Source organism: Octopus bimaculoides, chromosome 1, assembly GCF_046866305.1.
Source record: "Octopus bimaculoides isolate indiv1 chromosome 1, ASM4686630v1, whole genome shotgun sequence".
Lineage (NCBI taxonomy): Eukaryota > Metazoa > Mollusca > Cephalopoda > Octopoda > Octopodidae > Octopus > Octopus bimaculoides.
The window spans coordinates 135960395-135982428 of NC_142928.1; the positions used below are offsets into that span (position 1 = coordinate 135960395).

Consider the following 22034-nt stretch of genomic DNA (forward strand, 5'->3'; position numbering starts at 1 on the left):
TATTATGATTTTACATGATGTAATAAAGGTATTATTATTAAATGTTATTATCTATTTATTTCAAAATACCTACATTTGATAATATTTGAAGCTAATTTGAGATTGGTTTCTTGATAATTCCACCAATGTAAACATTTTTGTGAAAGGCTGTTTTAACAATACTCTGCTAAATTTTACAGTTTTATCTCTTTTCAGAGGTCGGATCTTTGTTTAGTGTTAGATTGAACATCTGCTCAGTCTACAGAGAGAAAAGAAAATATTAGAACAGAGCAGATATCATCCCAAATTCAATTATAAACTGAAATTTAATAGATTTATTTTTATGCTTTTCAAAATAGGTATTGACTTAAGCATTTTCAGCCAAAATCTAAAGGGACATATTATCTGTTGATTTTTGTGAGATATTTAAAGAGATGTTCTATACCATGACTAGCTTTATGCATTTTGGATATTTGTGTGCATATTAATGTGAAGACATCTGTGTGGACATGCATGTGTGTGGACATGCATGTGTGTGGATATATATATATGTGTGTGTATATAGGCATGTATGTATGCATGCACATTGGAATAAGTTATTATATATATGCTAAAATTATCTACAGCCATTATTCTGTTGAGATCTTTATAGCTCAGAACATTGATTAGTATTATCAAAACTTAGGAACATCTTTTTCTATATATACAGAGATACTACATATACTCACATTCATGTTTGTGTGTCTAACAAATCATATAAGAGAAGAGAAGAGTGCTGAAGATAGTCTTCATAGAGGGCTGCATATTCTTCAAATTCCTTATTGAATTCAACAGCTTTGATGAACTGTTCATAATTTAAATATTAAGATTATCTGCCATGTGTTCTTGACAATAATGACATTAATAGCAATCTTCCTATTTAGCTGCAGTTCAAAATATGAGTGAAAATGTCCCTAAACTAAACTCCTACTTTGATGGAAACTTTAAACATTAAACTGTCCAAGTTATTTTTTCTTATAGAACTTGTCTTTTGTGATTTAAAGGATTAACATACTTACACATACACACATGAATATAGAAATTTGCATTTAGATACATTCTATATTATACATACTTATATTGGCTGGATTTATAGAAAATATCAGGAAAACCCATGTGGCTTACAACATTCTCAAAAATATGTACATCATCATCATCATTTTACATTTTATTTTTCCATGCTTGCAAAGGTCAGATGAGAATATGTTGGGACATGGTTTCCTACAGTTAAATGACCTTCCTAATGCCAACCACCACCTGTTTCTGAGTTAGTTAATATTCTCCCAATCTATCAAACAACAAACAGCCTGAACAAATTACATTGCCTGAAGCCTTGAAAACAAAGGAAATACAAGCTTACACAAATACATCCACTCAAAATCATATCATAACCATCATTGTTTTAACATCCACTTTTCTATGCTTAGATGGGTTGGACAGAATTAATTGAGGCAGATTTTCTATGGATAGATGCCTTTCCTGTCTCCACCCTCACTCGTTCCCAAGCAAAGTAATATTTCTCCATGGCCAGTCATATTTTCATGGAATATTAGAAATGAATTCTTCAGGTAGATGGCCCTGCTCAATCTGTAGAAAGGACGTAGGTAGAAACTCTATAAGATGTACCAAGTGTAAGCTATGGACACATAAGAGGTGCAGCAATATCAAAGGAAGGCTAACTAGGAAGTTAGTTTTTGTATGTGACAGATGTTCAGGAGCAATAAACACTGAAAATGTGCAGAAAAACAACTTCTGCCACATTCCAGGGAGAAAAAATAGATGTAGTTGATAGCTTCCGTTATCTAGGTGACCAAGTCAGTATCGGAGGAGAGTGCGCTGAAAGTGTAACTGCTAGAATAAGAATAGCTTGGGCAAAGTTCAGAGAACTCTTACCTCTGCTGGTGACAAAGGGCCTCTCGCTCAGAGTAAAATGTAGACTGTATGACGCATGTATATGAACAGCCATGCTACATGGCAGTGAAATATGGGCCGTGACTGCTGAGGACATGTGTAAGCTCTCAAGAAATGAAGCCAGTATTCTCTGATGGATGTGTAATGTCAGTGTGCATACTTGACAGAGTGTAAGTACCTTGAGAGAAAAGTTGAACTTACGAAGCATCAGTTGTGGTGTGCAAGAGAGATGATTGCGCTGGTATGGTCATGTGGCGAGAATGGATGAGGTTAGCTGTGTGAAAAAGTGCCTCACCCTAGCGGTTGAGGGAACCTGTGGAAGAGGTAGACCCAGGAAAACCTGGGATGAGGTAGTGAAGCACGACCTTCGAACATTAGGCCTCACCAAGGCAATGACTTGTGACCAAGACCTTTGGAAATATGCAGTACGTGAGAAGACCTGGCAAGCCAAGTGAGACCATAATCTGAGGCCTCTGCCAAGAGTGTAGCCAGCCCACTTATGTGTACCTTTCCTTCATTGGACACTAAACTCCACTTGCGAAGACCTGTTGAGGCAAGTGAAATTGAAATCGAACTAAATTCGACGACTGGCACCCATGCCAACCTCTCCTTCATTGGACACTAAACTCGGCTTGCGAACACCTGTTGGGGCAACTGTACCAGTTGAGTGCTAAGAGCACCATCCGAGCATGATCATTGCCAGAATAGCTGTCTGGCTTCTGTGCCAGTGGCATGTAAATAGCACCATTTGAGCGTGATCGTTACCAGCTTTGCCTTACTGGCAGTTGTGCTGGTGGCACGTAAAAAAACATTCGAGCGAGATCGTTGCCAGTGCTGCTGGACTGGCCCTTGTGCAGGTGGCATGTAAAATACACCATTTTGAGCATGGCCGTTGCCAGTACCACCTGACTGGCCTTCATGCCAGTGGCATGTGAAAGCACCCACTACATTCTCAGAGTGGTTGGCGTTCGGAAGGGCATCCAGCTGTAGAAACTCTGCCAAATCAGATTGGAGCCTGGTGCAGCCTTCTGGCTTGCCAGTCCTCAGTTAAATCATTCAACCGATGCTAGCATGGAAGGCGGACGTTAAACGATGATGATGATGATGATGAATGGCATTGATTGTATGATAGTGACACTCATTTACAGCTATTACACAGTGTCAAGGCAAGAAGACACAAATTTACTCAGATGTGTGTTTGTGTATGTGCACATACACCACAGGCTTCTTTCAGTTCCCATCGACCAAATCTACTCACAAGGCTTTGATCAACCCGAAGCTATAGTAGAAGGTACTTGTCCAAATTGCTACACAGTGGGACTGAACCCAAAAACCACATGATTGGGAAGCAAACATCTTAATCACACACACATCTTAATCTTCGCAAAATTTCAGCTACCTAAGTGCAAAGCATACTGAATATGTATAGGATTGAATTTACACACACACACACACACACACACACACACACACACACACATGCACGCACACACGCACACACACACACACACACACACACACACACACACACAGACGTGGATGCTGAAAGGTTCTTGGCTTTGGGTAAAAGAAAATACAGGAGAATCAGTTAATTATGATTTATTTAATATATTCCCCTCTCAGATTGACACACTTATTGCAGCAGTTCTTCAGTTTTTCTAAACCCTGTATAAGAACTCAGAAGGCTGGGCCTCCAACCAGGCCTTTCACAATACCCCCTTAAAGTCAGGAACTTTTCAGCACCCACCATATTGTATATATATGGTTAAATTTATGCATTTTGAATTCTGTGTAAAAATTGTAATGGATGTTAAAAAAAAAATATTGCTTGAGAAATGAAAGAATTTATATTGGTAAAATAAATCTCTTTTCAAATAAAGAGAACTTAAGACTCATTTATTATGTGTTATTTGAATTGAATAGCTGCTAGTGGCATTGAAACGACCACATCTCCACCAGTAGCTGTTAGTCAAACAGTAGGCTAATGGATATTCTTAGCACCAATACCAATATTTTGGGATGTATGAAATAAAGAACTACTGCTCTCAGACTTTATTGATTGCAATATCTTAGCTTTTGTTTACTGGTCATCCTGAAGTTCCAGCTGCTTACTTTGATATTTTAGAACATTTTTACTGAATCTATCAATCATCTGTTACATCTGTGAGAAAATAACAAAAATAACTGGTAGATTAAAACGTTATTCTTTTATATATGAAACAAACAACATACCTAATATGTTTTTAACAAATTCCTAATGAAGTTAATTTTTAATTAAATGTTGAGACATTTTTTTTAAAGCACTATTGAATTATCATTAAAAAATTATCTTTTGTTAGGAAAAAAAAAACAGAAAACAGATTGAAATTAAAAACTGACTGAAATTTCATTGGAAAATTGTTAGTTTGAAATTCTTACTCTGCAAGTATACAAGCAAGGGCCTCTATTTCAATCCATGTTGAAATAATTTTGTAGTTAACATATGACAATGTATAAGACACGACAATATTATTGCCTTATGAAGAACCTGTTGTGAAACAAACCTACTAAATCAAATATATTATAAAATAGGGATTTTTAATAATCTTTTATTACTGTAATCCCTCGCCATATTGTGGTTCACCTATCACAGTTTATTATTTAAGTTTACATCAATTCCTCCGTAGTGTTGTTTTGCATTTATAATAAAATAAATATATACAAATTATAAAAATAATGAAACAAAATATACAGTACAGTACTGTTTCTACTTTGTGGATTTTCACCTGTCATGGTGGGTGGTTGGAACGTAACACCCGCAATAGTTCAGGGATTATTGTATAGCTAAAATATTTTTCTTACTTTAACAGATATTGGTTTCAAATTTTGGCACAAGGCCAGCAATTTTGGGGGAAGAGAAAAAGCTGATTACATCAACCCCAGTATTCAACTGGTACTTGAGGGATTAAAAACTGGTAAAAAAAAATATCAACCTAGGCAGAATTTGAACTCAAAATGTAAAAACAAGCAAAATACTGCTAAGCATTTTGCCCAGCATGCTAACAATTCTGCTAACTCACCACCTTTTCTAGTCTAACAGATTATTAAGAATGTTTTGTGCTCTTAAGAGAGCTATCTATTAACTGCAATTTAAAATAAGAATAAAAACTTACACATACTAAACTTCTACTTGGATGGACACTTTAAACATTAATCAGCGTTTTTCTTAATGTCTGTTACTGTAATTTTATATCAACAATGTTGAGATAAACTCTTACATTTAATGTTTAATACCTGTGACAACTTAGAGCCTGCCTCTCCATCATCCTTCTTGTTTTTATGGCTTAGTTAGAGGGGGAACAGTAGTGTTTGTGACCCTTTCAGGGTGTTGAGGACTACTGAGAGAAAGAGAAGTAATTATCAAACCAGAGATCCTGCCTCAAAACTTGCAGTAAAGTGATCTCCATTCGCCCATGAATATTTAAACCAACCATGTGTGGCCAAAATAGTCTACCTGTTTTATGTCCAAACTGGCCTGATCTGACCCCTCACACTTATCCTACAATATTATTCTAAAAATTAACAGTTAATTCATAAAAATCTGAAAGCTATAAGACAATGCATGATTAATTCAAAACCATGTGAATAAATAAACATTAAATTTAACAGAGTAATCAATGCTAAAGGGTTAAATTTGCCAATGAGTTAAGTGGTGATTCTATACCAGGCAATGGATTAAACAGAATTATTCATTCTGACAGACTCCACACAGTATCTGTCTATCACATTTCATTCACAATACTGTGATCAGTCTGTAGCTTTAAAGTAAAACATCACAGTGTTGCATACTAGGATAAAACCCAAAACTGATAAAACTACACAGCCATACCTGTACTCATTTTTATGGCAATTTAAAATAACTGTAATAATGTTTCTGATTTTAATCTCAGATTAAATGTTAAATAATTATATAGTTAAACATCTGACATTTGCACAAACCACAAAATATTAGTTTCAATAATTTTTGTTATTTAATAGAGAACTCTTTTTTTAAACATACGATTATATCAAACATGGTTGTGAGTACATGTTACTGAATAGCCGAATACGGCAGAAATGCATCTAACGTTCTCACCAGCCATTGCTAAGATAATTTTCATCTGTCTCTGATATATTTTGTGTTTTTAAACCCAGCACATCCAAATAAAATATTATCTCAGGACAAATGCCTCAGTAAATTTGCATATTATGATGTATTATGATTTAAGGTGGTAAGATGGCAGAACCATTACCATGCCAGCAAAAGGTTTAGTGGCATTTCATCCAATATTATGTTCCGAGTTCTAATTCCACTGAGGTCATCTTTACCTTTCATCCTTTTGGGGTCAACAATATAAGTACCTGTTGAGCTTTGGGGTTCATGTAGCTGACTTACACTCTCCCCTGAAACTGTTGCTTATGTGCCAAAATTTGAAGCCAATATTTATTAATGATTTATTTATGAATATTTATTTATGATTTAAGGCAGCAAGCTGGCAGAAACGTTAGCACGCCAGGCAAAATGCTTAGCAGTATTCCATCTGTCTTTACATTCTGAGTTCAAATTCTGCCGAGGTCGACTTTGCCTTTCATTCTTTCAGGGTGGATAAATTAAGTTCCAGTTGCATGCTGGAGTCAATCCAATTGACTGGACTCCTCCCACAAAATTTTGGGCCTTATGCCTTGAGTAGAAAAGAATATTTATTTATGATTTAATTAGCAAAAGCAAACTTGAATGTAACAAAAATAATCAGTGATATTTCAGCGTCATCTTTACACACCAGGATCTAAGTTTCTAATTGGAATTCATATTGGGATTTACCAATGCTGAGCAGGAATGGTGTGATCACATAGTTGATCCTTGCATCGATGCTTTCATTAGTGGAGTTTAAAAGCAAAGCTTATTGTGTATTTTTCTTTAACTTTTCCTGAAGATATTTTTGTCGTGAGTGATGAGACCACAGAGTATATGCATTAACAGGGCAGTACCATCTTCACGACATCAGTGGAGGAGATTAAGGCATATTTCAGAATACATTTTTGGGGGAGTGGGGGTGTTTATGATAGCTGTGTAGCTTCTAAGTTACAGTGATTACTGCAACACAAATTCTGAGACAGGAAATCAATGTTCAGGAATCAGAATCTTGTAAATAATATATGAAAGCACCTACATGTAATCAATCTGCTTGTAGTCAACCCACTTTGACAAGTAACAGTGGCATGACAGTAAATATATGTGAAAACACTACACTTAATCAACTTGCCTGTATTCAACTTACCTTGGCAGGTGACTGTGACATGTCAACAGGTAAGACTCAACAACAATAACAAGTAAAAGTCACATTTCACAATAATCACTAACAATCATTACATCCCATCACTTATTTGCATCCAAATTCATGCAGTAGTTGTATTTTTATGATCTTTATACTGGACTACTTGTGTTTCATCAAAATCTCAAAATTTCTTATAGGATTGAGAGATTTATATAGAGAAAGCACTGTAGCAATGTAAGAGTTAACAATATCATAATAACCATAGTTTAAGGCTCTAAACAGACATAGACTCAGTCTTATCCAAGCCAACAATTACTACAATTACTTCCCCGATGAAAGATAAACAATTAAGGTAAAATAATTGTTTCAGTTATTGGACTGCAGCCATGTTGGGGCACCTCCTTGAAGTGTTTTCATCAAATAGATTGACCTCAGTACTAATTTTTTTGTTTTGTATAAGTCTGATGCTTGTTCTATCAGTCTCTTTTGCTGGACAGCTAAGCCACAGGGATGTAAACAAACCAACACCAGTTATGAAGCAATTGGGAGGCGGAGGAGAAACATTGGCACAAAAGTACAAACACAGACACTCACACACACACATTATCCAAGAGCAATGCGCTTGAAAAGATTAAATGAAAGCACTCACACACACTAGGAAAAAAACCTTCTTCCAAAAAGGTTGGTGATATTCTGGAAAAGACTTCATAACTTTTTTTTTTAAAATAACTTTTTAAAAAAGTCCTCTTTATACTCAAAAACTGTATTAAGTAATTTTAACAAAGACTTTCAAATATATATATGCTTTCAAAGTGGGCTTCATAACCAAACATGCTTGCACCTAATATATGAATGATGAAATTAGTAAAAAGAAATAAAGATACAAACTTAATGGCCATAAAATAAAAGAATTGTGTTTCTGCCAAATATTTTCAAATCTTCATCTAGCACCAAATTACAACATCTCATAGTAGATACAGTTATCCAGTAGCATAGCTGAGGGTGAGGGTATGGAGAGTGATCCAACCTGGGTGATGCTTTTGTGGGGGTGACATTTTGTGTCTGTTACATAAGCTTGTATAGATTGTATTGAAATAAAAGTATTTTTAATGTCAGTACACAATCTAGTTAATTATCTATTTTTCTATATATATATATATGATGATGGCCGTCCACTCGTGACCGAGGAAGACCATTGCTGACCTTCAGGAACATTGTGCACTCTAGGACTAACTTATATTTTGCATTTGCGGCTCCGTTGGTGGCTAATGAGCCCTGCTCTTGACAAGCATACACGACTGCAAACATTGCAGACCAAGCTTTTCCCATTCACTATACAAGCCGTGTGCTTTCACACAGCTCGCTTAAGTTCTTCATACTGGATACGTGCTCTCTCAAAAGTGTCGATCTCCTCCTTAACCTGCTTCCTCCATCTGTGGCGATGACTGGCATTGTTCTCCCAGTCAGTGTCCTGCATATCACAGGCGTTTAATAAGGACTTAACAGTCCTTAAAGCGCAGCCTTGGTTTCTGCCGGAGTCTGCTTCCATTCACAAGTTCTCCATATAACATCTGCTTTGGAATCCTGCTATCCTTCATTCTAATAAGGTGTCCAGTCCAACGTAACCAGTGCTTGTGCACCATGGCCTCAATACTCAAGATATCAGCTGTCCTCAGGATCTGTGTCTGGAATTTTTGAGGTCCAGCCAACATTGAGAATGTGCCTGAGACATCTCTGATGAAAGCGTTCAAGGGCCCTTACCTGACGTTTGTACAGAGAACATGTCTCACATGAGTAGAGGAGCGATGTTAGTACATAAGCATGATACAAAGCAACTTTTGTTTGCCTTGCTATGCCATGCTAGGACCAGACACGAGACTGAAGAGACCAGAAGGAATTAGTTGCTCTCTGTAACCTGAAAGATATTTCCTTATCCTCATGAGGATATATATATATATATATATATATATACATAGATAGATAGATAGAAACATACGCACACACACATACACATATTTGTATAGCTTTAAGAGGGAATTAATGTGCAATATGTTTTAGTTTTTGTGGGGTCCAGAAGTGGAACAGAGCAAACTAAAGGGCTGTACCTGCTGTTATCTTGAGATTTTCTCATGTAAGATTTCTGTTAAACATGTAACATTTACATAAAGAAAATCTTTTTTCCTTTCTATACCTCAACAGGTGAAGCAGCTTATAGACATTATTTGTAAATATATAAGAAATTCCTTTATTTATGGACATCTAGAGAAAGCTTATGACTGAGTGATTTGGTTTTATTGTTTCATGATCGTAAGGTCTTGTGTTCAATTTCTAGACAGAGCAATACATTGTGTCCTTGAGTAAGGTACTTCATTTCTCATTGCTCCAGTCTACTGTACTGAAAATTAGTACCACCCAAGTAGTGCTGTAACCCTCTCTCCCTTCAGTTGTCACATGACTAGTATTCCACTTGATCAAGGATGAGAGAACTGAGACTGTCTATGTTTGCTTGTGACTACATAGATACAGGAAACAGTTAGCAAAAGCAAGGTACATATTGCCAAGTTGTATTTGCTTATGAGTAATGGCTATTTTCTAATATATGGACACTTGTTTTGTGTGTGTGTGTGTGCGTGCGTGTGTGTGTGTGTGCGTGCGTGTGCGTGTGTGTGTGTTCTTTCACTAGTTAATGCTCACACATTAAACAGAAAAAGTGATTTTTTCAGTTTTGTAATTATCAGCTTCTTAAATTGATAAACTTATTTGGAGAAACTTCAAAGTTACAGTCATATTTACTGTTTTAAGATTGTACATTTTACAGTCTTTTCTCCAGTTGATATTTCTAATGTTTCTGGTCTTAAGAATACATGCACACATACACACACACATATATGTGTGTGTGTTGGTATATATGTTTGTGTGCTATATGTGCACACACATGTATACATGCACATATAGATAATATAGATATATGCATTTTGTTCTTCAGGTTACAACTTGAAAATGTTTCATTTGTAGATTAACACAGCTACATCCAAATTCTATACGGTATGGTTTGTAGACTCCTTAACCTTACAGCTAAAGATATCTGTGTCATATGTGTATGTGGTGTTTATCTTGGCTGTAAATTAATTTTAAGTTTCATTTATAATGGTATAAAATTAGTGCCATGAGAAGTATTTTAGTGAGAAAGCTAAGAGACAAGTAAACAACTAGCTAAGAAGACAGTATTTTGTGATCTTTCCTTGGCATTGCATTATGCCTGTAACCAGGACACATAGCTATAAAATGGTAACACAGGTTATTGATAGCTCATTTCTTGAAGCAGTGACAAACCTGCTGATTTTACAAATAATTTATTAGGTGGCAGTTGACAGGTTTGACTCCTGTGGTAATGTGTGTTACTCATATAAAATGGTTACTAAAATGGCATTTTTTGTCTCTGTATTGTTGGTGCAGGCATGGTTGTGTGATAAAGTCTACTTCTCAATTGTGTGGTTTTGGGTGCAGCACTTTTGACAAATATTTCTAATATAGCCCTGACCAACTGATGCCTTTTAAGTGAGTTTGGTTGACAGAAACTGTACAGAATTTTCTCGTGTGTGTGTGTGTGTGTGTAAGGGAGCAAACTGGCAGAATTGTCAGTATGTCAGACAAAATGCTTAGCAGCGTTTCTTCTGGTTCTCTATATTCTGAGTTCAAATCATTCTAAGGTTAACTTCACCTTTCATCCTTTTGGAGTCAGTAAAATAAAGTACAAGTCAAGTACTCAGATCAATGTAATCAACTTGCCTTCTTCCCTCAAAATTGCTGGCCTCGACCCCTGCAATGGGGCTCAAGAGAGTTATTTTGTGATCTCTGTCATTTATATACACCATGGAAACTGAATAACTTGTCTTATGAGTTCTAAGACTCAAGGAAAAAAAAATTTTATGTATGTGTGAATGTCAACATTCTGTGCTTTGTATGAAAAAGAAAGCACTTGGCTACAAATGTTGTTATTTGTTGCTAGTTCCTTGTCCACAAATCATCAGCTCTGTGCTTTCAAGATGAGTGAAATGAAAAATTCCTTATTTAAAAAACAAGTAAGATAAATGACAAGAAGGGCATCCAGCTGGAAAAAATTGTCTCAGTATATATTTGTCTAACCCACGGAAAAACAAATACAAAATGAATAAATAAACGAATTCATTTTATGGTGTTTGGTTTTATTGCTGTGATGACATCTGAATTTTTAAAATGCCTCAAATAATAAGTGTAAGATTTCCAAGTTCAGTAAAATATTTGCTAATTTAAATAATATTTCTATTAAACAGGTTGATATTTGAACTGAAAATTGATTGCAGCAATCAGAGATAATTTTTTTTTAAATTGGCAGCATTCATTTCATTTTATACTTTTTTATTCCAGCCAAGATAAATATCATTTTCCACTGATTTAATAGAGAGTAAAAAATTAATTTGTTATTATTTTCTATGGAAAGAACATATTGAGGTTAGTCATGAGAGAAAGCTTACTAAATACTAGGAGCTGGTACAGATATGCAGAAAATAAGGGCTGGCAGGCTTGTTGTGAGGCAAATGATGTAGGTTGCAAAGAATTTATAAGTATTTATTCTGCAAAGCCTTGATTCAGCTTGGAGTTACTAGTGTGGCAAAAAAGAATGCCATAAATTCCATCAATGAAGTTACCGGAAAAGCCACTAGGTAGCTTTGATAAAGAGGATAGAGCAGTAGCTTACAGCTACTGGGATGCAAGCTGAGACTTGATCAATCACAGCTAAGTCAACCAGGTTAGGGGATCTGATGTTGAAAGACCCAAAACCCACTAAGATCTTAGAAACATCACTGATGAGGTATCCCTGTGCATTCAGGAGATGTATCTTGGAGCAAAAAGGTTTAATTCCATGATTATGATTAATATCATGTTACATTTGTTTTTGTCATTTAGCCATTAGTAAGCTTTGGTTGAGCAGACTTATGATGAAAGCATTCTATACTTAACCCATCTTTTTTTCTTATTTCTTTTAGAAACATAGTATTTGAGGGCCACATAATCCAGCTTTTTTTTTTTTTTTTTTTGGATGATACGGTATGATTTGAAAGAGATTTGGCTGTTATATCTTGTAACTTAAGAGACTATGTGGAGGTTCTCTGATATAGCATGTTTTAAGACAATTTAAGGAACTTTGGCATGCTTCAGCTAGTAGCAACCAGTTCTGATGTTGCTCTTTGCTGCAATATCATACAAAGAAGGAAAATTCATATGATGTAATGCACTTTTTAAAAAACATTTAAAGTAGTTCTTTGTTTTTACATTTTTTTAGATATTAGAATTTGTTCTCTTCAACGAGAATTTCAAATTTCATGAAGCTGTTTTCTGCAACACCTAAAATTATAATATTTTATCCCCCAACAAATTTTGAACTCTATGGCTGTGTAGTAAAGAATTTTATTTCCCAACTGTGTGGTTTGGGGTTCAGTCCCCCAATATGACATCTTGAATAAGTGTCTTCTATAATAGCCCAGGGTTAACCAAAGCTTTGTTAGCAGATCTGATAGTCAAAAAGTGAAAGAAACCTTTAGGCACAGGAGTGGCTGTGTGATAAGTAGCTTGCTTACCAACCACCTGGTTCCGGGTTCAGTTTCACTGCCTGGCACCTTGGGCAAGTGTCTTCTGCTATAGCCTCAGGCCGACCAAAGCCTTGTGAGTGGATTTGGTAGACGGAAACTGAAAGAAGCCTATTGTATGTATGCTTGTATGTCTGTGTTTGTCCCCCCAACATTGCTTGACAACCAATGCTGGTGTGTTTACATCCCTGTAACTTAGCGGTTCGGCAACAGTGACTGTTAGAATAAGTACTAGGCTTACAAAAAATAAGTCCTGGGGCCAATTTGCTCGATTAAAGGCGGTGCTCCAGCATGGCCACTGTCAAATGACTGAAACAAGTAAAAGAATAAAAGAATATATGTAAATTTGTTTGTGCTTAGGTGTTTGCTTGTGTCTTGTTGCTTTGACATTGTGAGATAGCCGTAAATGAGTTTCACTATCATACAAGTGGTGTTATTCATTTCCAGTCCTCTGTGAAGGCATGTCTGGCTATAGGAAAATATTTAGTAGACAAATTCCACCCACCCCATGCAAACACAGAGTGCTAGAAAGAAGGAAATGCAGAATGAGAACTTTATCATTCAAGCTGTGATAAAAGAACTTTGTCAGATCAATTAGTCAATCAATTAATTGACAAATCTAATTAATAATAAAACTGATGACGTATCTTGGAGCAAAAAAGTTTTAATTCCCTGATTATGATTAATATAATGTTACGCTTGTTGCTGTCATTTAGCCCCAAGTTAGCCTTGGTTGAGTAGGCCAATGATGAAAGCATTTTATTCTTAACCCATCTTTCTTGTGTGGGACATAACCACCTCATATGTTTTATTGGCAGTATGAGTCTCCTAACATACATCAATATGTGTGCCAACTCACAATTGCACTTCAAGAACTTCTCATATCAAATACAAAAATATAACTGCATTATAATAATAACTTTCCCCCTTTTTTTCTTGTTTTTCTTTTTATTTTAGATTCAATTGAAATATTTGTTCCTTTATTTATTTACAGATTTATAAAATACAAGGGTAATTATTTCAAAATAATTACTCCTTTTTCATTACGTGAAAATTTTAAAAAATTCAAAAGTTATCTCTTAACAAGCAGATATTTTCAGCAATACAACAGATGTCTGAATTACTTAGCACCTGATTTGTATTCTTCAAAAATTTGAATAAATAAAAGCATACAGCTATCTTGCTATCAATGTTTATTATCATCTGTTTATTTGATCTGAACCTGCAAACACTTTTACTTGTTGGAAATCTAGTAATAATCATCTATCACATGTATTTTATGTAAATACTTTGTGTAAATATTTTCCTCAACAATATTCATGTGGGCTTTTTATCATTTTCACAAATTTGTGCGCATTGTTTGTTTTCCTTAAATATTTGTATAGGACTGATCTTAGACTGCACATCAGTAGCTATTTTTCTGCAAGAAAGAATAATGTAGTTTGTTCAGAAATACATCAAAAACTCAGATGTAGTATTTAAAATGATAAATACAGCCAGCCGTTGTAATTTGTGCAGTTTCACATATAGACTAAGAAAGAAGCATTTTGATGAGTAAAGGAAGGTCCTAAAACACTCAGATGAAAGAGCAGAGAAGTGAAGTTTTTTTTATGCTCCTAGGACTGAAAGAGTTCATATGCACAGCATATGCAGTCTTAATTACAAGCTGTGGTTGCTTCTCCAGTCAGTATCATTGCATCTAAATGTCTTTCTTGTGTCTGTGAAACTTGTTGTAACGTAGATGTGAATCAAATTGTTAATACAAATATCTAACCTTTGAAACTTGTGTTGCATCCTCTTTCCTTTTGTTTGTACATCTATCTGTGTGTATTCACACACACAGACACACATTTGAAGGTTATGTTATGCGATGCCATTTTTTATTTCTATATTTTAAACCAATGAAAGGTGTATGCTGTGTGTTATGAAGTTTACTTCCCAACCACATGGTTTCAGGTTCAGTCTCACTGCATGACATGGGTAACTGTCATCTACTTCAGCTCTGGGCTGACCAAGATGTGAGTGGATTTGGTAGACAAAAACTGAAGGAAGTTAATCATAAGTCTGTTTGTATGCATGTTTGTGTTTCCTTACCTTCTTATCGTAAATGAGTGTCATTCATTTCAAGTATTTTGTGGAAACATGTTTGGCCATATAGAAATATTACCTTGCTAGGAAACAGGTGAGGGTTGGCAACAGGAAAGGCACCCAGCTATAGAAAATCTGCCTCAGTAAACTCCACTCGACCCATGCAAGCATGGAAAAGTGAGCATTAAAGTGATGATGGCAGCAGTGGTGTTGTTGCTGAATTCAGACAAGTCTATAAATATGTACATTTTAAATAACCATATAATACTTTTCCAAATTTGAAATACTGTTTTGTCACTTAAAAAAAGTATCCCTCTATTGATAATGAATGCTTAATAATTTTAACATTGTTGCAATTTTGTAGGCTTTTGTGAAGCCTCCATATCTATTTTCTGGTTTGATTTTGACTTCTAATCTCATAGGGAAAGTGTTAACTTTCCTTAGTAACACTGAATATTGTCAACTTCTATACATGCAAGTCTTCAGTTAGCATCAGACATCATTTCACGTACACTTCATTTTCATTTGTTTTACCTGCTATGAATATTATTTTAATCATCAACAACAACAAACAGAATGTTATGAAGATATTAGTACTATTGAAGTACCCCTACTTGTATGTTAGTTAGGTTTCAAGTATGGAGTCAAGTATTAACTTGAATTCTAGACTGATCAAAGTACTCCTTCCTTGTTCTACGACTTTAAGTAAATTTTCTTAAGATAACAGGCAAAAAGAATGTTTATTTAATTATTTATTTAATTATATTTTTATTAAATACCTTGTGGTATGAATTTCATGTGTCATTCTACATAAGGTCTTCAGGCAATGAGCTGGCAGAAATCTTAGCACAGCGGGCGAAATGCTTAGCAGTATTTCATCTGTCTTTATGTTCTGAGTTCAAATTCCGCCGAGATTGACTTTGCTTTTCATCCTTTTGGGGTCAATAAATTAAGTACCATTTGCGTACTGGAGTCGATCTAATTGACTGGCCCCCTCCCCAAAAATTTTGGGCCGTGTGCCTAGAGTAGAGAAGATTATACATAAGGTCTTATTTTAGTTGCATACTTCTAAGAATTATGTATGGTGGATTTTTAAAGCATAACTAATATAAATAGCCAAATTAAACAATCTTCTGAGAGGGGTTATTGCATTATGCAACTGTGTAATAAGCTAAAAAAATTACAAATGTCACTGTCTAAGAAAAACAAAACAAAACAAAAATAAACACTTAATAAAAGTATTCCATTTACTACACTTTTTTTTAGTTTTTTATACTTTATGTGTGAAAAGTATGATATTGTTACTCATGTCATTAGTAGAGAAGAAATTTTGACCTTTATAAATCCTATAATTAAAAGTAATTAATTCCTTAGTAAATTATTTTAATTTTTCTTCTGTGCTGTTCAGAATTTATTTGTTAATTAAGATGATAATCAATGTCACATCCCTTTATTAATAGCCAAATGTAATGCCTTCATCTCAACAGCTGTTCACTGATTTTTCTAAATTTATGTGGATATGAGTGAGTATTCAGTTAGATAAAGAGTTGAAAATTCAGATTTCATTATTGGTGTCTGGCAAAGTCAATGATTCACTCCAACTCTTTACAAATAAATTCCATAGGGAGGTACATCTCACCTATGTAAGTAACCACCAAGGACATTGTACAACTGATTTTGTTAGCTTGCAGTTTTTGCATTGAAATTTTCGCATGGTTCTGAAGAAAAGCAGTGAGAAAAATACATTCTGTTTCTAACTTGTCTTTCCTACCAGCTGCTTATCACCTCCACTGAAATAAATAGAGCAATCACTCCTAGACAGACTGACAGCTTTGATTATGAGATGCTAAATAATTGATAGTTTGTTATGCTTGCTTGAGATTCTGAGTTATATAAAATATTTACTGTCACTTTTTTTTTTTAATGTCTTTATGTTGTTTTCCATGTTTATCATGGTTTATGTTAGTTTGCAATACAGCATGTCTTTCTGTGTATTAAAGCTTATATCATATCATCTGTTAGACTATAAGGCTTAACCTTCTTATATTTCACCTGGCCATTTCCTTCAAAGCTAGTCTTCATCTATCATTATCATTGGTACTGCTTCACTCACATCATTTCATACAATATCATCATTAAACATCCACGATGATGATGTTCCAATGGTTTTGAATGGTTTGACAGGATTCTCTGGATCAAAGGACTGTATCGTGCTCCAGTGTCTACTTTGCCATGGTTTCTATGGTCAGGTGTTTTTCCTAATGTTAACCTGTGATATATATTGGTTTCAAATTTTGGCACAAAATCAGCAAGTTCAGTGGGAAGGGATAAGTCGATTACATCGATCCCAGTGTTCAACTGATTACTTATTTTATTGACCTCAAAAAGATGAAAGGCAAAATTGATTGACCATGGCAAAATTTAACTTAGAACATAAAAAGGAACAAACTACTACTAAGCGTCTTGCCCAGCATGCTAATGATACTGCCTGTTCACTGCCTTAACCTGTAATATATATTGACATATTACAAACGAGCATATATTTACCCTACATAGATCAGCCAATACATTTGATATTTAAGCAAGTTACAGGCACAGGAATGGCTGTGTGGTAAGTAGCTTGCTTACCAACCACATGGTTCTGGGTTCAGTCTTACTGTGTGGCACTTTGGGCAAGTGTCTTTTACTATAGCCTCGGGCCAACCAAAGCCTTGTGAGTGGATTTGGTAGACGGAAACTGAAAGAAGCCTATCATATATATATATATATATATATATATATATATATATATATATATATATACACACACACACACATATATATATATATACACACACAAACACACACACACACACACACACACACATATATATATATATATATACATACATGTGTATACATATATATGTTATAATTTAGAACAAACAGTAAAAGGTTGTCATTATAGTACTCGGAGTTTCAAATGTCGGCGCGACATTCGAAACTCTGAGTACTGTAATGACAACCTTTTACTGTTTATTCTAAATTATAACATATATAAATAAACCTTTATTTCTCTAATATCTATGTCTCATTCTTTTGTTGTTACATTTTATTCTATATATATATAGAATATATATATATATATGTGTGTGTGTGTGTATATATATTTGTGCACCTGTGTTTGTCCTCCCACACCATGACTTGACAACCAATGCTGGTGTGTTTACATCCCTGTAACTTAGCTGTTCAGCAAAAATGACTGATTGAATAAGTTCTAGGCTTACAAAGAATAAGTCCTGGCATCGATTTGTTCAACTAAAGGCGGTGCTCCAGCATGGCCACAGTCAGACGACTGAAACAAGTAAAGGAATAGAAGTAAAGTTCTTCATTGCTCTAGCTGCAACTTATGCAGACAAATTGACTCTGTTCGTCGGATCAGTTTTGAAATTATTTCCAATAAATCTCAAGTATAATGACGAAAGCAAGAGAACTGAGAGAGAGTTCTTTGTAAACAACTTCACATCTCTTATTTTGTTTCAGTCATTGCACTGTGGCCAATACTGGAGCACCACTTGGAATCAACTCCAGTACTTATTTTTAAGCCGGGTACTTATTCTATCAGTATCTTTTGCTGAACTGCTATGTTACTGGCACATAAACAAACCAACACCTGTTGTCAAGTAGTGGTTAGTGGAAATAAAGACACATGCACACACACACACACATTCGTACATGTATGCACACATGCAAACACACACAAGCACACATGATGGGCTGTTTCACAGTTTCTGTCCTACCAAATTCACTCACAATGGTTGGACCAGGGCTAACTATGCAGCCATGCCTGCACCTATATGCTATCAATTCCTTATTGAATTCATCACCTATCTTTCACTATGGCTAGCTTCATCATAAATGACTCTGATGAGCTTTTATATATATATATATATATATATATATATATATAAAGCACCATTTGAGTGTGGTCCTTGCCAGTGCTACCTGACTGGCCCTCGTGCTGGTAGCATGTAAAAAGCACCGACTACACTCTCAGCGTGGTTGGCATTAGGAAAAGCATCCAGCTGTAGAAACTCTGCCAGATCAGATTGGAGCCTGGTGCAGCCTTCTGGCTTGCCAGCCCTCAGTCAAACCATCCAACCCATGCCAGCATGGAAAGCAGATATTAAACAACAATGATGATGATACACACAAATACACACATCCTATATACATACACAACTAAATTTCTCGATTCATATTAGTTGTATGAAATTTTGCTGAAGATTCTCTTTATACCAACAAATTCTACCTGCAATAATTCTTTTAGAAATATAGTATCACAAGTTCCTTGAGAACATCACTATTTATAAACTCTATTAATCATCCTTTTGTTTTTCTGGTGCTTGTCATGAAGACATCGCAATTTTATTGAGTGACTTTCTCTATGTGTTTTAGTCAGTATTCTTCACTTATACTACTGCAGTGCATGTAGTAGAGCTTCCTGCAAACAACTTGGATGTTTTGACTTTGTGAGCTTCATTTAATAAGGGTTGTGAGGAGGTGTTTCTAGTAAAAACTCAATTGCTTCAGATGGCTCAATGTGGGTTGGGGTGAAGCAAACCATACTGTTGTGAGTGGTGAACATAGAATTAATGGAGTACTGATCTGGCTAGAATATAAGGAGTGTTGTGTGATGGGAGTATTTGATTTGGATTGCTTTTGGTAATTGGGAAATATACACAAAAACACATGTACATACTTATACACAAACTCACAAAAGCACACACAATCTGATAAACTTACAAAAGCAATTACTTACGCAAACTTACACACTACACTGATTCACAAAACTGCACACTTTTGCACAAAAACCATTCACATTCTTCCTCACCTCCCTTCCCCCCTCTCTCCCCTCTCCCCCTCTCTCCCCCTCTCCCCTCTCTCTCCCCCTCTCCCCCTCTTCCCTCTCTCTCCCCTCTCCCCTCTCCTCCACTCTCACTCTCTCTCCCTTTCTCTCTATATAAAACCATGAAATTACAAATACATGCACTTATAAAATATCACACACACACACACACACACACACACACACACATATATACACACACACACTCTCAAAGAAAAATCACCCACACACATTCATAAAAAACAAGATCACACACACACACACACACACACACACACACACACACATATACATACATACATACACACACATGCATACACATACACACACATACATTTGAAATAACTGAGACTTATGTTCAAGCAAACACTCATACACACACTCATACACACATTCTTCCCTCACTTTATTCTCCTCGCTACTTTCATTTCCTCTAATCTTATCATTAATTGTCTATGTATGGAATCTATTTATTCCCTCTGATCACATTTTTGCTCCTGTTACCAATTCTCTGTTTTCTATTTATTTTCAGATTGGATTTATTTCTTATTGAGTTCCCTTCTACTGTTGTTTTCGCATGTCTCAATCATTGTCTCATGGAATGGTAAGTAAAATCCTCACTATTTCATTTTGCCTTTTATGCTCTTTGAAAACAAGACCACCCTGAAACACCTGCATTTAGCTTAGCTGGGGGAAATACCCCAGGGCAGTACATTCTGTGCATTGAATACAAATATAGTAAAGTCTTATATGTAATATAATGAGTTAAAAAATTTCAACTAATTGAGATTGTTCATGCAATTAGTAAACAAAAGCATCCTCTAAGAGTGCATAACCCTTTGATATTTAAACTGGCTATATCTGGTCAACATATTTTACCTGTTTTATATACAAAAACTGTCAGATATGGCCTCTCACACCTACCATACAATATCATTCTAAAAATAAGCAATCACATCATTAAAATCTTGAAGCTATGAAATAATACTTGGTTGATTCTGAAAAAATTTCAGTATAGAAGTGGATCTGGTCTTTAAAGCCAACTGGTAGTAATTAGAGCTATTCCAGTCTTATTAAACTTCTTCAGCAAAGCATATTGTACTCACTTAGCTAGATTTAAGAGTGATCAATGTATGTATAGAAATAGAGAGAATATAGTGACCATATGAATGTCAACAGTATGGATAAGAAGTGCTTAAAATCTAAAATCTAACAAACCAACTGAATGAAATATGCTTTACTAAAAAGGTTTAATAAGACCATACCTATTTTCATACCACATTTTTTTATATTTGCCATAAATTATTGTTGTACTCAAGAAGACCAGCCCACCACATCAGAATTGACATCCTAAAACCAAGGTGCCATTTAAAAGCATTGGTGTGGGTGCTGGTGCCATGTAAAAGCACTAGGGTTGGTGCCACATAGAATGCACTGGTGATGATGCCACATAACAAGCACCCATTACTCTCTATAAAATGGTTGGTATTAGAATGGGCATCCAGCTGTAGAAACCAAGCCAAAACAGACTATGGAACCCGGTGCAACCCCTGGCCTTGCCAGCTCCTGTCAAGCCATCCAACCCATACCAGCATGGAAAGAGGACATTAAATGATGATGAAGATGATTAATTTAATAAATTTATATTCTTTGTTTGCTAGTTTAAGAATTCGAAGGGTTTTTGCCTACTTTTTGTTTGTATCCTCTCAGATAAGTAGAACATTTCAACTTCATGTATTTACAACCTGGCTATGATTTTCTATCTCAGCATAGCTTTATATTATAATTCATTGCTTTTGTTGTTTAACCCTAGGCCAGATTTGGTTGAGCAGACCTTGATCAAAGGTCGTCTGGCCATGACCACTTTATCCTTTTATTTCATCAGATATAGTACATTTTGGACTACTTTATCCAACCAATTGTTCTTTTTCTAATATAATAGAGTATATGATTAGAGGTTTGGTTGCTTTTTCTAGCATGCTGAACGACCACAGAGAAACCCTACTTTATTTACTTGGTATCTGATCCATATTATGAAGCATATTTCTTGCTTCATTTCTGTAACTTATTTACAATCTACATGATGTCATTTAGCTCCAAGTCACTCATTCCTGATTGAACAAAACTATAATCAACATCATTCCTGTCATATATCAGGAACTACATTGTCCAGTGTGTCTTTTTAATGAAGAGGAAAGAATCTTGGGA

At 35.3% G+C, this 22034-nt stretch overlaps 1 protein-coding gene across 27 annotated transcripts in view; it reads left to right on the forward strand.

Annotated features, from left to right (window-relative positions):
* Positions 1-22034, forward strand: part of LOC106871495 (anion exchange protein 3) — a 746335-nt gene that overhangs the window by 387994 nt on the left and 336307 nt on the right. For all 27 annotated transcript variants that reach the window (XM_089359039.1, XM_089359081.1, XM_089359088.1 and 24 more), the window contains one exon: positions 20359-20430. The gene's annotated coding sequence lies outside the window, so the exon portion shown is untranslated. The remainder of the gene's footprint in view (positions 1-20358; positions 20431-22034) is intronic.